We start from the raw sequence: 15,309 nt of genomic DNA on the forward strand, positions 1-15,309 counted from the left end.
ATTATAAATACAGGTGCTAAATTAGTTTTTTAAAATAAAATAAAAATAATACAAAAATGACTGCATAAAATTTAGTTCTGGCTTTCAGATGACCTCTAACCTAAGGAAATCCAGTGTGGTCTTCAATTTGCCTCCGTTTTCTTCCTTAAGTGTTCCATATTATGGTGAATTGCTAACAAATTAACCTTTTGTCTCAGTAATTGAAGCTCTGTGGACAGTAGAGAGTGGAGAAAAGGCCCTCTGGCTAATGTCAAACTTTTTGGGAAGATGTCCTCCCACCCCACATTTAAGATAATTTGGAGTTTAAAAGTGCAGCATTTCTAGATTCTGCCTTGTAATTCTTTTCCATGCTGCATACCTGCTGCAAAAAAACATATAGTGAAACAAATGCATCTCTGCTGAGTTTATTGATCCATTTCAGTGTAATAATATCCCACTTTATTAAGTTATTATTACCCTGCAAAAGATCAATAAACTCTGGGAGACATTTTTACACTATTTTAAAATTTCCAGGAGATACAGGAAATAAGATGAGAAATAGGTACCCTCTGAATTCTGCATGGGTGATCTTGATTGTGGTTAATATATTTTTGTGTATGTGGTATGCTTGAAATGGGGGTTATAACGGACAAACTTTAAAGTAGATGAGAACTTCAGCTAGCTGTACTAATCTATTATGAGTATGAGTGTGTGTAATCCAGAAGATTTAAAAGGTACTCTTGACTCTTGTACTTTTAGAGTTAACTTTGTCATGAAAATCAAGTTTCTGCTTTTCTAATGTGTCATTTGCATCCTGCCAGGATGAATGAGTTTGGACTAGGCGGAACTTGCTGTCCTGGCTGAGTTGTGGCTCAGTTGCAGATAGGCCACGGTAACTCCTGCGTCCTGACTCACCCAGGGATACACCAGTGAACTCCCACAATTAAGGTTGAGCTGTGGCTATGCTGGCTCAGCTGGGGCTCACCTGGCAGAACTTAAGTCGGTGGAATTTACACAGGTGTAAATATGAAAAAGTGGGGTCTGGAGATGGGGTAAGGCAATGAGAGACTCAACACCAGCTAAAAACCTCTTTCAGCTCAGTCCTGTTGCTAAGCAACCTGGTGGAATTTAGGCCAGCAAAAAGCGTGGTACAAGTCAAACTCTTCAAGGCTTCTTTCCCCTCTGCCAGGCTTGGGCCATCTCAGCCAGCAGTAGCCCCACTCTTGGCTAGATTTTAGAATGGGGTAATTTGCATTTATTTAACCTAAGGATTGCTCTGTTATTCTTAAATCATCATAGGTGGGAAACACTAGTTTTCTTACCTCGTTAGTGAGGATTCTCATTTCCGTCCTAGGTGTCCACATGAATTATTGACAGATATTACCCACAAATCACCAGGGGCATTGTTAAGGGGTGACCCAAGGGGCCCCTGCCCCAGATATTTGGCATCTCCTGCCCTTCTGCCCCCCCATTAAGCCTAATTTTTAGCTGCCTACTAAAAACAGTTTTGTTTAGGCAAGTCAACCCAGACATATACTTTTATTGCATTCATTTTTTCCCCTATAAAATGTTGACTTTACCTATACTTGATTATTTTTATTATGTTTACTGTTTTATTGCTATTCCAATAAATTATTTGTACCATTTGGTGAAAATTGTTCAGAGATTGTTTTTCATTGAACAGTATATAAACATTGTTAGATAACTATCTAAGATCTTAAAATCCATGCAGGGCTAATCTAGTTCTCCTAGCAAATGCTGTTGAGAACCCTTAAAAAACAGGGAGAATAAAGACAATAGGAGCTGCCAAGTTGCTCCCCGTAAACCTGAATCAAAAACAAAGCAAGAGGAGACAGTCTCAGTAGCTGGGGATATTGCTCTGCTGCAACGAGCAAATAAGCTCCTTTGAACACTAACCTGAACTTTCATTTGTTAGCTGCCTACAAGATAACTCCTTTCTCTGACCGAATAGACACCTTGACAACCATTTACCCACAACACACTCACAGTCTACCCAGAATTTCTAATCAAAGTCTAGATTATGCCGTTCACCGGCCTAGAGTGATATAAATTCTGGAGTGGATTATTTTGTTCATTGGACTGAAGTCACATAAAACTCTAAAGTGGATTTTACAGTTCAGTGGACTGGAAGCATAGCACTGCATTGCAGAATCCTATTATCTCATAAAGCTACATGCAGGGCTCTGGAACCCTGCCTTTTTGTTTCTGTTTTGTTTTGGAGCTTCTGTGCGTGCAAAGATGTCAGTCCTCAGTCGGTGGGGTGCTTTACTGTGAAGCTTTCTTGAGGTTTTTTTTTTAAATTATATTAGTGAAAAACAGAAGGTAAAAAGAAACTTGAGGAAAAATTACACCTCACTGCATTCAGATCTAATTAGGAAAGATGAGATGGCATCTCTGGTGCTTGTTACCTTAATAGTTGTAAAAATGCATTTAGCTTTGCACTTTTATGTGTTCTGCTTTTGCTCATAATGTCTACCTACTGTTATTCTGCCACCTTTTAATGGTGTGCTCCAGGCTGTGTTAGCTAAACATCTAGAGTGGTGGCCTCTCTTATAGGTCATGCTCACTTTCAGAGCCTATTTGCACATTTCAATACAAGTCTATTTTTTGTGTGTTGCTACTGTCATTTTGCATCTGTTCTAATACTTAAATGGTGTGTGGTTATTACTATATTGCATGTGACTTTGGGGGCATTTCAAACTTTTGGGGTGGCTAAAAATGTGGGATAAAGGTAAAGGGACCCCTGACCATTAGGTCCAGTCATGACCAACTCTAGGGTTGCGGCACCCATCTCGCTTTATTGGCTGAGGAAGCTGGCGTGTCATGTGTCCAGCATGACTAAGCCGCTTCTGGCGAACCAGAGCAGCGCACGGAAATGCCGTTTACCTTCCCGCCGGAGCGGTACCTATTTATCTACTTGCACTTTGATGTGCTTTCGAACTGCTAGGTTGGCAGGAGCAGGGACTGAGCAACGGGAGCTCACCCCGTCGTGGGGATTTGAACCTCCAACCTTCTGATCGGCAAGTCCTAGGCTCTGTGGTTTAACCCACAGTGCCACCCGCGTCCCTCTCAAAAATGTGGGATAAGAGTTCTTAAATAATGAAACAGAAATATTGACACATGAGGTGACAGTGCACACAGTGATAAGAAATCATAGGACTCTTGGAAATAAGAATCTTGATGCAGACTAAGGGAGAAAGCTCATGTGACATTTATCAAGCAGTCTTCCCTTGAGTGGAAGCTTTTTTTCTTTCACAAATTGCTAGAATGGAGCAGTCAGTCTAGATTGAAACCCTGGTATGCAAGGTAGATAACTTTAACTCTTTGCTCGTTGCTGGAGTCTCCATTTAGATCGGGCCCTCCATTAGGAAATAATATTCCATTTGCTCCATTAGAGGCTCCTCCCTGCACTTGACTTTCAAAGGGTGGAGCCCTGATCCATTAGGGCAAATGGGGCATCGCTCTACCATCCCAAGTCAGCCTTTAACCTGCCTGCCTCCTTACTTACTTATTCTAGCTGGTTGTAAGAACTTAACTGTTTTCCTTATCAAGTCTAAGTAGGTCCAGGGTATGTGTATTGTGCATGCTAATGTCTAATGCTAAAGAAGGAAGAGGAGGAAATTTTCATATGGAGATGATGATGATGATGATGATTCATTTTCCTCACAGGACCCAAAGTAACTTACAGACACTAAATTCATCAAAACAAACTGCACTAGCCCAGCCCTGTTTGCCCAGCTTATTGATTTTTGGTAAGGGCGGCGGTAGAGGGTGCAGTTGTGAGCAGAGGATCCTCCACACGCGGCTGGGGCGGTGTGATGCTGGCAGGGCGAGCCCCCCACGGGGTGCCTTCTTGTCACCCCTTCAAAGATGGTACCCAGGGCAATCCGCCCCTACCCCCCTCCTCCTCCGCCACTGGGTAAGGGTCAAGTTAGGGGTAGCAGAATTTTTAACCATATTAATGTATGCCACTGGCCATTTCTCTCTCAAACTCTATTCCTCCTCTTCTCTGCTTTTTTTATCTTCCTGAAGCCTATACTGGATTCTCACAACAGCTGGTGGTGCACAGCTCTCCACCACCCTGTGAATTTATCCCCCATTTTTACTTTCTGGAGCATCAGGTGAAAAACTTAACAAGCAAGCAAGCAAGCAAGCAAGCAAGCAAACAAACAAACAAACAAACAGAAAATGGTATTAGTACTGCTGGGACAATCAACCACAGGACAGATAGTGAAGCTACTTATGTGTCTTGACAAACCTACCGCTGTTATTTACTCCTACCTTAGTCTCACAGCCCAGCAGGACTTCTGAACCAACTGAGGTAGAGATCAATGTCCGAAAACGCTTTCTTTTTTGGTTGGTATTGAACTGGATTCTGATCTCTCTCTCTCCCTCTCCCTCCCTCCCTCTCTCTCTCTCTCTCTCTCTGTTTTGTCAGGCTCAGGCCAGGCCATGACTCCCTATTCAAACTTGTGAACAGCTCTGGATGGAGATGTAAATCCTTTGCAATTAATAGGTATTGAGATAATCCTCCTTGAGCCAATTTGTTGCCATGTCTGAGTTAATAAAGCATCTTGTGATACAGAAGAAAGAGCTGCAAGAACTAGATTAAGTTTCAGGAAGAATTCTATGTTTGTAAGTCAGGCAAAAGACTAATGATAAGGGAAGCTGAGAATATTTCAGCATGGCATGTAAAGAATGAAATCCAACGTCATTTAAATAGACTTCAGGGCACACAACAGGGCTTCTCTTTCCTCATCTCCCTACTGAAGCCCCATGCTTTCCCCGTCTTCTCCCAGGGGGATTTGGGGAGCACACATTGGTGGTGGTGGGACTGGAGGGCAAGGAGAAATCCTGTTGTGTGAATGGAAGTGTTTTGTGCTGGTGGAGATGCACAATTGGATATAAGCCTATAATTTTTGGGGGGGAAATGAGCTTGGCTAGGATTAATTGCTAGTCATTTTAAAATACATGTTGATGAGATAATTTTAAAATGCCTTCCAGTGCCTTTATTCATGTTTTTATCTGTAGGATATTCCTATATTTTGCTGATTTAAATTCAATTTATTCCTATTATAATATTGTACAACATGATACTAAAGTAAAGGGCAGCATATTATCTCTCACTCAAAGCATGCAATATAAATATTTTAAATTAGTAATAAACTTCAGAGACCAGGATATAAAAGTAAATGCACGGTGAATTGTCCAAGCAATATAGTGACTAAGGGCTTGGTGTGATGATGACAGTTATAGGAAATGACCCCATCAAAAGGTAGCGCTTTTAAGTCACATTTCAATTGGATAGATAAATATAATAAAGTGAAGATATTTATGCACATGTTTGATTTTCTTCTAGAAATCAATGGGACTTTGCAGTCTGGATCATATTCAGTAAAATTTGCCACCAGTTCCTTCTCTTTCTCCCAGTACATTATAAATCATCATAAAAACATCACTGCCATACACTTTCTGAAAGGAAATATACAACATAATGATTTTGTCTTCACCAAGGTGAAAAGGTGAATGACCCCTGGATGGTTGAGTCCAGTCAAAGGCAACTATTGGGTGCAGTGCTCATCTCGCTTCAGGCTAAGGGAGCTGTTGTTTGTCTTCAGCCAGCTTTCCGAGTCATGTGGCCAGCATGATTAAACTGCTTCTGGTGCAACGGAACACTGTGATGGAAGCCGGAGCGCACAGAAATGCCATTTACCTTCCCGCCACAGCAGTACCTATTTATCTACTTGCACTGGCGTGCTTTCGAACTGCTAGGTTGGCAGAAGCTGGAACAGAGCAACAGGAGCTCACCCCATTGTGCTGATTCAAACTGCTGACCTTCTGATTGGCAAGTCTAAGAGGCTCAGTGCTTTAGACCACAGCGCCACCCACATCTCTATACTATCAGTGGTGAAGCTGCATGCTCTCCTACTGGGGGGGAGTGTGGCTGGGGCCCCCCAGGGGCATGGTGCACATCCCAGGGGCAAGGGCGTGACGCACCACCTGTGGGGGCGTGGTGCCCGGCACGTGGGGGGATGCACGACGCGTGTCCGGGGGGGGGCCCTGCCACGATGGCACCCTACTGGAATAGTGGTGCCAGGGGCAGTCCGCTCCCTCCGCCCCGCCCCCGTTCCTCCACTAGTGTATACCATGTTGATGCACAGCAGTCAAATAGAGTAACGACTTTGCATTCAACTCATGGCACTTAGAACATGGTGGCACGGGGAGCTTATCTTAGCAAGACAAATTTTCAAGCATTCATATTATTATCTAATCAGGGCTGGTGTGGAGACAGTGGTACCTCTGATAATTCTGAGGTGGAACCATACCTTAGAAATCCAGCACATGTTTGGCATGCTTGAGACCCCAGAGAGCTGCTGATGGTCAAAGCAGATATTAATATTGGGTAAATAGATAAACTGGTGGACAAACAAGAGTTTTCTGTGTTCTTCACCTGCCTAATCTCCACTAGCTGGTTAGGAGCAGGAATTGAAACTTAGGTCAGATAACCAATGGAATGTTTGCGCTCCTAATAATAATAATAATATTTTTTTATTTATATCCCGCCCTCCCCAGCCGAAGCCGGGCTCAGGGCGGCTAACAACAATAAAATAATACAACATTCTAAAATCATTTCATTATAAAATTAATTCAAATCAAATTGATGGCAACCATTGGGCTAGAGTTCTGTGAAGATTGCCAAAGGAGGGAGTCAGGCTGTGCCCTAGCCAAAGGCTTGGTGGAACAGCTTTGTCTTGCAGGCCCTGCAGAAAGATGTCAAGTCCCGCAGGGCCCTAGTCTCTTGTGGCAGAGCGTTCCTGTTCGTTTATTTTATTTTACACAGAAAATAAAAAGCCCTGGAGAATTTGTGGAGGGAAATCTACATACTTGGTGTTGAATCTGTTGCCCTCCAGATGTTGTCATGCTACAGCTCCCATCAGCCCCAGCCAGCATGGTCAGTGGTCAGGGGAAATGGGAGATGGAGCCCAGCAACATCTGGTCCCCCAACCCTGATCTAGATGGATCAAAATATCTAGATTTCAGATAAATGTTAAGTCAAGGGGAAATATTTGCATTACAAATTCACTTTATAGTAGTAGTACACACCAGGAAACGAAGCACAAAGTATTTAAAGCACATGGCTTCCAATCAGCATAGCCCCTGCTAATGCAAAAGTTGTGCATGGTGAGGAAACAGTTCCTCTAATTAAATCTAAGAACTCCACAGCTGTGTGACCATAAATTTTTATCTACATCAGTGGTAGCTGTAAAAGTGATTCTAAATTAAAATTTTAACTTTTGTTTTAATTCCCCTGCAAGGCAGCTTATAAATGATCTGCAAAGCCTATTTATATAGGCTAAATAAAGTGTGCAAGAAACAAGGAAAAAAAATTCTATACACTTAGGACTTTTGTATACCTGTATTTCTGGAGGGAGCTGTCCCACTCTGTGTTTATTGTTTTCTCCTGATGAGAGAAGAAGCAACAACATCTGTCCCAGTGCTATGCCAGTAGGTATAGTATTTATTAGTATTATTAAAATGTGCATACCATCCTTCATCTGAAGATCACAGGGTGGTTCACAACATATAAATACAAAATGAGAACACAAAGTACCTGTTCAAAAAGTATAAGAACAAAATCAAACTGATAACCCCCACATCCCAAAACCATATTTAAAAGTACAAAGAATGTTACTCACCCAAAGGCTCAGTTAAGGAGAAACATTTTCTTCTGGCACCAAAAGATATCTAATGACAGTGTCAGTTGAGCTTCCCTGGGGAGAGCATTGCACAACCTGTGAGCCACCACAGAAAAGGCCTGTTCTCATGTTGCCATCCTCCAAAAGGTTGCCACAAAACAGGGCCTCAGGTGATGATTGCAAGGTCTAGGTTGGTTCATATGGGGAGAGGTGGTCATTGCGGTATTGTGGTCCTGATCCATTTAAGGATTTATAGGTTAAAACCAGTCATTTGAATTGGGCCTGGAAACTAGTGCAGCTAGTGCAGTCAGGCCAGTTATATGCCCAGACCCTCTTGCCTCAGTGAGCAACCTGGCCACTAAATTCTGCTTCACATGAAGTTCCCGAACCATATTCAGAGATAGCCCCACATATAATGTGTTGCAGTAATCCAACATGGAGGTTATGAGAGCAGAGGTGACAGAAACTAGGCTACCCCTCTCCAGATAGAGGTTCAGCTGGACTACCAGCCAAAGCTCATGGAAAACATTCTGTACCACTGAGGCCACCTGAGCCCCAAGTGACAGTAATGGATCTACATGGACCCCCAAGCTGTATACCCTCTCCTTCAGAGCAAGTGTAACCCTGTCAAGAGCAGACAACCTCCTAGCCTTCCAGTCTAGGGCACCACCCACTTACAGTACCTCAGCCTTATCTGGATTGAGCTTCTGTTTATTGGCTCGCATCCAGTCCATTACTAAGTCAAGAAAATAGTGCAGCACATCTACTGCTACACCTGCAGATGTAAAGGAGAATTACAGCTGGGTATCATCAGAATATTGCTGAGAACATACTCCAAAACTCCAGATGACACCTCTTACCAGTTTCATGTAGATGTTAAACATTGGGGATAAAACTGAACCTTGAGGAACCTCATTTGAAGATTCCACAGGGCCTAAGTGCACTTCCCAAGCATCACTCTCTGGAAATGACCATCCAAGAATGACTGGAACCACTGCAAAATGGTGCCACCCATTCCCAACTGGGACAGCAGCTGCAGAAGAATACCACAACTGATGGTATTGAAAGCCATTGAGTCGTCAAGAAAAATTAACAGGGACATATTTCCCCTGTCTCTCTCCCAACAGAGGTCATCATACAGGGTGACCAAAGCAGTTTCTGTGCCAAAACAGGAACTTAACCCCAGTTAAAATGGATCTAGAACATCAGTTTCCTGAGAGTGCCTGGATCTGGTAGTTGGAATTAAAATCATTTGTGTAAAACACAGTCCGTTTACTTTGTAAAAAAAGCCTCTTTGTTTATCATTGCTTCATGCTGAGCTGCTAAATTCATTGTAATTTTCACCTTCTGTTTTTATTTTCAGCTTCTATCAGTGCTTGTTCTCTGGAGCTAGATCCTGTAGAAGGGAGATGTTGCTATACTCTCCTTCTAAGCATCCAAGTTGTTTGCATACCAGCAGATCTGTGTTGTATTATAAATGACACCTTAAATAAACGCAGAGAACAAAGTTTGTGGCAGAACTATAATATCTCATTAGAGGCAGGCAAACACATGTATCACAGGAGGCAATTTAAAGTGGAGTGGCAAATTGAATCAGAAATACACACTTACTGAGAGAATTGTGTTTGATCTCCTTAACTCTCATCTATGTTGGACGGCATCTAAAGCATCTATTTCCCCTCAAATTATTTCTGCTTGTAGAACTGGAGACAAAAGCGGAGGAATATCAGACTAGAAAGGATGCAAAACATTTCAGATTTGTCACATTAATATTAGAGACATCGGCTCATTAGACAGCAGAGCACTTTGGCAATCCTGAGGAGAGAAAGACTGCTCCCTCCCACATTTGCACCACTTTCAACACACATCAGCAACCCATAATAGAGACTGTGTGATACCTTGTATGTAAAAACAGCAACTCTATGGAACAAAAAGACTCTGTAGTGACACTGCATTGACCCTCCATGTTCACAGCTTGTTACCAGCATGGCCTATTCTGGTCAAACTTAAAGTCCCCTGAGGCATTGTGCAAGGTCTGGAGAAGGCATAGGATCTGGAGTTATCTAGCACCAAAAAAACAATCAGCATAGTTCTAGAGTAGAAACAGAGAAGTTCACTTGGGACAGGAGTACAGAAATGAACTCCTTCTGTTCAGAAATGTTCCAAGTCATTATGACCTGAGACCACCCTGCCTTCTCTGAATTCCACCTCAATTTGTAATGGCTTGCAGCTAATCTGGCAATTTCCACCCTTCCCACATGTATCATTTACCAGTTTTAGAGAGGGGGAAGGAAAACAGAAGTCAAGGTGAAAGCCACTGGCTCCTTCAAATTGTTCCTAAATTACTGGAAGTGTTGTTGTTGTTATAATAAGGAAAACAATTGAACCACATAATTGTTCCTTCATTGTTGCTAGACGTCAATATAAGGATTTTGTTGTGGGGAATTTATTTTGCATCTTTCAGCCAGCGTATGATGCTTCCACAGCGACTGGTCTATGTGGTGAGGCTGCCATCAGTCACATTAAGCTCTTTGCAGGGATAGGGAACCTGGATCCTCCCAGATGTTGCTGGACAACTGCCTTATCTGACCATGTCAGCTGGGACTGAAGGAAGCCCAAAGGAAAAAGTAATCTAGATGGCCACAGGTTACCCTCCCTAGCTCCAACAGATTCTTTTTGTGATATGCTAGAAATGACAGCTAAAACTACTTCAGCCTTCCTTTTATTGTAGCTTTTTGTAAATTGATGATATCTGGCTGGATCCAGGCTAAGAGCCCTGGTCCCCTCAGAAAGCTAACAATTACTTCCTTAACAATTGCTTCCCTTTCCCAGGAAATATGGAGAATTGTAAGCTTTTTGAGGGGAACAGGAGTCTCTTAACAACCCTCAGCACTCTTAACAAGCTACAGTTCCCAGGATTCTTTGAGGGAAGCCATGTTTCTTAAAGCAGCACAACACTCCTTTAAATGTCAAAGTCAGTTGATACCAGAAAGGACATGATTTAACTCCAGCATGCTTTAATTCCACATCCTCAAGCAATCCAGTTGACTGCAGGACTACAAATGGAAAATGCATGATGCTATGTAGAGTCCAACTGCATATGCTCCAAGGCAGGGCTACAGCGGCCATGTTTACAAAAGAGTCCTCTAATTGACAGTCTTTTATCTCAAGGCTTCCTCTGTGTGAAGGGCTTCCTGGTCTAAGTCTCATCTAAGGATAAAGAAACTTCAGGAAGGAGACCAGAAGCCTTGAAACTGCCCATCCACCACGGGTACCTGGAAGCTGATTGAGCAGGCACACTGGTTACCTGACCACAGGCCTTCCCAGCATAGTAAGATATATTTATATTTAAATGAGAGTAATTATTTCTTAATTTGCATTGATGAAAATAGATTGGCTTATGCAAATGTATACGCAGCTCCATATCCTCCTTTTAAACTATGTGCAAGTGACCAGTCTAGGCAGCACCCAGGAGTATCTTTTCAGTGTTGCCTCCCTTGCCCCTCTCCATGGTACCTTCTCTTCAGACCCTCCATAAAAGCTATCTCCATGACAAACAGGAGTGATTCTCCACTCTTGCTGCCGTGCGCAGGGCATTACAGCAATAGAGCTATAGTTATGGTTGATGAAGCACCCCCATTACATTTCCCTGGTTTGAACTCTTTGTAAAATAATTACCCTCTGGACTGAAATTTCTCATGCTTGTTTTCAACCCAAGGGTGAGAATTTTTTTGGAAAGCTTCATAAACTCCCATTTGGGCATTTTATGAGAGAATGAAGGCTGGGAAATAAAAACAAGTGTTCTCTGCTGGCAAAGAAATATTTCACATTCTTTATTTGTGCTCAGGTAAGTTAAAAACGGTTTCCTTTTCTTCCTCTTTTTCTTTTTTAAAAGTCTAGCAATTATTCCTAACTGTGCTTTTCACACTGTGTGAGACATTTTATTTAGAGGGGAGGGAATGCTTTTGAAAATTGCTTACATGGGTGTGAGTTAGCTGCTCTTGTCTCCTGCTATTTATCAGCACACTTAAGAGCACAGTGCCCTGGGTAAAATTCCCGCAGTGGCTGTATCTTCTGCTTTCAAAACTCTTCTTCAAGTTCTCTTCAGCTGCATCACTAAGGGCTGTGACTAAGTTCGCACATGAATATTCATCGCTCAATTTCACTTCACTTGAGGTCTCAAGACAGCTGACTATGTGAACTGTCTCCACTGGAGAGTGCCATGTTTGAGACGACATAAGGACACGTGGAATTTCCACCTGTGGTGTTAGCTCTGTGATGGCACATTCACACAAGACGATCACCGCTTGATGCTGCTTTTCAGGAGCAGGAGCATGCAAATAAAACAGCAAAAAATAAATATCACACATCAAATCCACAAACCAAATCCCAGTTTTTCAAGATGGTCTGAAATTCAAGCAGATCTTTGACCCTCCAGATTTACTATATAATTCATTGCCCCATATTTGCAACTTGAAGCATGTGTCCCTGGAAGTGCAGTTTAATGATATCAGTAAAACCTGAATTTAGTTTACACAACAGCTTTGCTTTATATCACAAGCTCTCTTCAAGCAGTATAGCTCCATTGTTGTTGCACATGAGAGCTGGGTCATGCCAAGTAGCTCCATCCCCTGGCATCTGCATAAAGAGTGATGGAGCCTTCATATATACAGTGGTACCTCGGGTTAAGAACTTAATTCGTTCTGGAGGTCCGTTCTTAACCTGAAACTGTTCTTAACCTGAAGCACCACTTTAGCTAATGGGGCCTCCCACTGCCGCTGCTGCACAATTTCTGTTCTCATCCTGAAGCAAAGTTCTTAACCCGAGGTACTATTTCTGGGTTAGCAGAGTCTGTAACCTGAAGCGTCTGTAACCTGAAGCATCTGTAACCTGAGGTACCACTGTACAGCTGTATTAACAAAGGCTCCATAACAATCCCCATTTACTCTCCTCAGGGGGCGGGGCTATTCAGTGTTTTCCTTCTTCTCCCTCTGACCACTCATCACCATCCCACCACCAGTCCCCTGGCTCTGAGCACTGGGGGTTCTCTTGGGGGTTCCCCAAGTGGTGTCTCCCACCACTGCTCTGTATCCAGCCAGTCCATGACAGGAATACATTTTTAACACAATGGAACAAGCATAGTATTTGTGTGTTCAGACCCAGAAACCTCTCCCCTAAATAAATTCACACTTGACTCAAATTTTGGTTTTGGTTTTTGGCAGAATTTAGGCCACAACTTTATCGATTACAGAAAGTGACTGGTTGCATTGGCTCTGGTTTGACCAGCTCCCTGCCATGCAGGTAGTGCTGACCCAGGATTCCAGCATAGGGTGAACACCTGGATAAGCGGAAAGCCAGGAACAGGCTATCTCTGCCACCCAAATGTCCCCCTGGACTCAGGAATGGGCAAAACCCCCTCTCTGGGGTTGACCAAACCATTGAATCCCCGGATTCCTTTAATGGAATACCCTTCACAAAGGGATGGCGAGAGTGTTCTCCCATCCCTACCACCTGAACCAGAGCCTATCCACAACCTTACAAGTTGTGACAATTTGCTACGGGACAGGCGAAACCCAAATGGCAACAGCCAATCAGCCAAGTGGGAAAAATTCCTGCTGTGCCCTTGTCCCAATGACAGACGACGCACGGCTGTATAGCAAGGTCATACCATCAACCCTAAAAGTAGGGAGAGGTGGGCGGGTGGCCCAATGCACGCACCAAAAGAGGGAGCTCTGGGTCACGTGCATGAGTATAAATAGGTCCTTCGAACCATTTGGACTGCGTCCCATTGGCCAGATTGCACCCAGCTATGTGGGACCTACCAACCGGGTGTTGTGGCTGACCAATTGTACCCACCCACAACACAGGGTGTTGATTACCAGGTCTCACTGCAATACTTGCCCTCTTTAAGGGAGGACCCGATTTGCCCAGGTGTGGCGTGCTCTGGTCCATGGGGTCACGAAGAGTCGGATACAACTAAACAATTAAACAACAACAGATGGCCTATCACAAAGCTATTCCAACTTGCTGCATAGATGGTTCAACCCAAATCCTTGTCTGTAGTCTGTCTCTCTTTTCCAGGAACCAGCCCTCTACTTTTAACCCTTTCCTTTCCTTTGTATCTGTTTATTATCATTCTGCTAAATGGCAGCTGAGGGACAAGAATTATTTGCAACAAGTTTCTTCATGTCTGAAAACAACCCAGGATGCTGAAGAAGTACAAGGAGCTGTGTACAAATCATAATGATCTAGGGACGAACTAGGTTGGTTTGTAAGATAAGGAGAAGCAAACCTGAAACTGTTCCTCATATTATATCCTTTTAAACCCAACATGCAAGAATGCGTGCATATATATATATATGCATATATATATATATATATATATATATATATATATATATATATGATGGCTATTACCTCACTCAGCCTCTGGGCCTGTAGAACAGTAAAATTCTGAGCTACCCTTTGACTGTTGCCTCAGGTAAGAGCCTTAGGTGAGACTGGGTGAGATGCTAATTGCAGTTCCCACCTGCCCGGTGGCTATATAAAAAAAATACACCTGGCTGAACACTCAGCTATGCTGCAGAGCAAAGCACCATGAACATTCGCCAGCCTAAAGAGGTGTTGACCGGGTCAAAGTGCCAGGTTGGGCCAGCTAAAAATAATTGCAGTAAATCTCTCTTTTATCAATATGTCTCAGAAAGACTGCTTGAAATGGTTCCTGAAAGGGAAGAAGCAGCACAAACAGTATGACATGGAAGATGTCAGATGCCAAGACTGGTGGAAAGGAAGGAAGGTGTGTGTGTGTGTGTGTGTGTGTGTGTGTGTGTGTGTGTGTGTTGTTTTCCCTGCATCTTGAAACATCTGGCAATTTCCAATGCTTGCTGTATAAATGGAATGAAATTGTGTTCCCCCTTCAGGCTGGCCAAGCTAGTTTCCTTTGGGACTAAACTAATAACTTGCTATACTACTGAAGACTTTCCCCAAAAAATTCTTCTCAGTGGGAATCTGAAATCTAATTGGACCTTCCAGAGTTGGACTGTCAGTCATTCTCATTTGCAGCTAATATTGATGCAGATAGAATTGCCATCTGTCCAATCTTGAACTAGCTTGCCAAGGGTTGTTTTTCATTTGTTTGACACCCTGCATTTCATTTCTATCATGTTTCAGTGTTCATAAATGGGCAAACACAATGATTACATACAAGAAGTCAATTATCATGTGCAAATAAATATCATGTGCAAAGAAACAATAACTTCACACACACACACACACACACACACACACATTGAGATAGCAACACTAGGAATAAATCCTCAGGAAAAGTAAAAAGCTAGTCTATGGTTCCAAAAAATCTAAAATGTCCCATATGCTAAAATAAAATAAAAATTAATAAATAATGCAATCCAGCAGAGATTTTTAAATCCAGCAGCAGATTGTTTTTAAACCCATGCCTCCCTCACTGGGTTGGATGTTTAATTGAGGCTTCTTGTCTTTAAATGATTTGGCTGCAAAGCAAAACTTTGATGTGTTTGGGAGGAAAGTGGAAGTTAGATTCTCAAATTGTCATGGCACTCCATGGAGTCCACTGTGGCCACTTATAGATTGCCAC

General features: G+C 42.7%; 1 long non-coding RNA gene across 1 annotated transcript in view; it reads right to left on the reverse strand.

Annotated features, from left to right (window-relative positions):
• Positions 1-13,873: 13,873 nt before the first annotated feature.
• Positions 13,874-15,309, reverse strand: part of LOC310749447 — an 89,859-nt gene continuing 88,423 nt past the window's right edge. Inside the window, exon 4 of the long non-coding RNA XR_014541632.1 lies at positions 13,874-13,924. This is a non-coding gene — a long non-coding RNA (uncharacterized lncRNA). The remainder of the gene's footprint in view (positions 13,925-15,309) is intronic.

This window comes from Podarcis filfolensis, assembly GCF_964270895.1.
Source record: "Podarcis filfolensis genome assembly, chromosome: 1".
NCBI classification, from domain to species: domain Eukaryota; kingdom Metazoa; phylum Chordata; class Lepidosauria; order Squamata; family Lacertidae; genus Podarcis; species Podarcis filfolensis.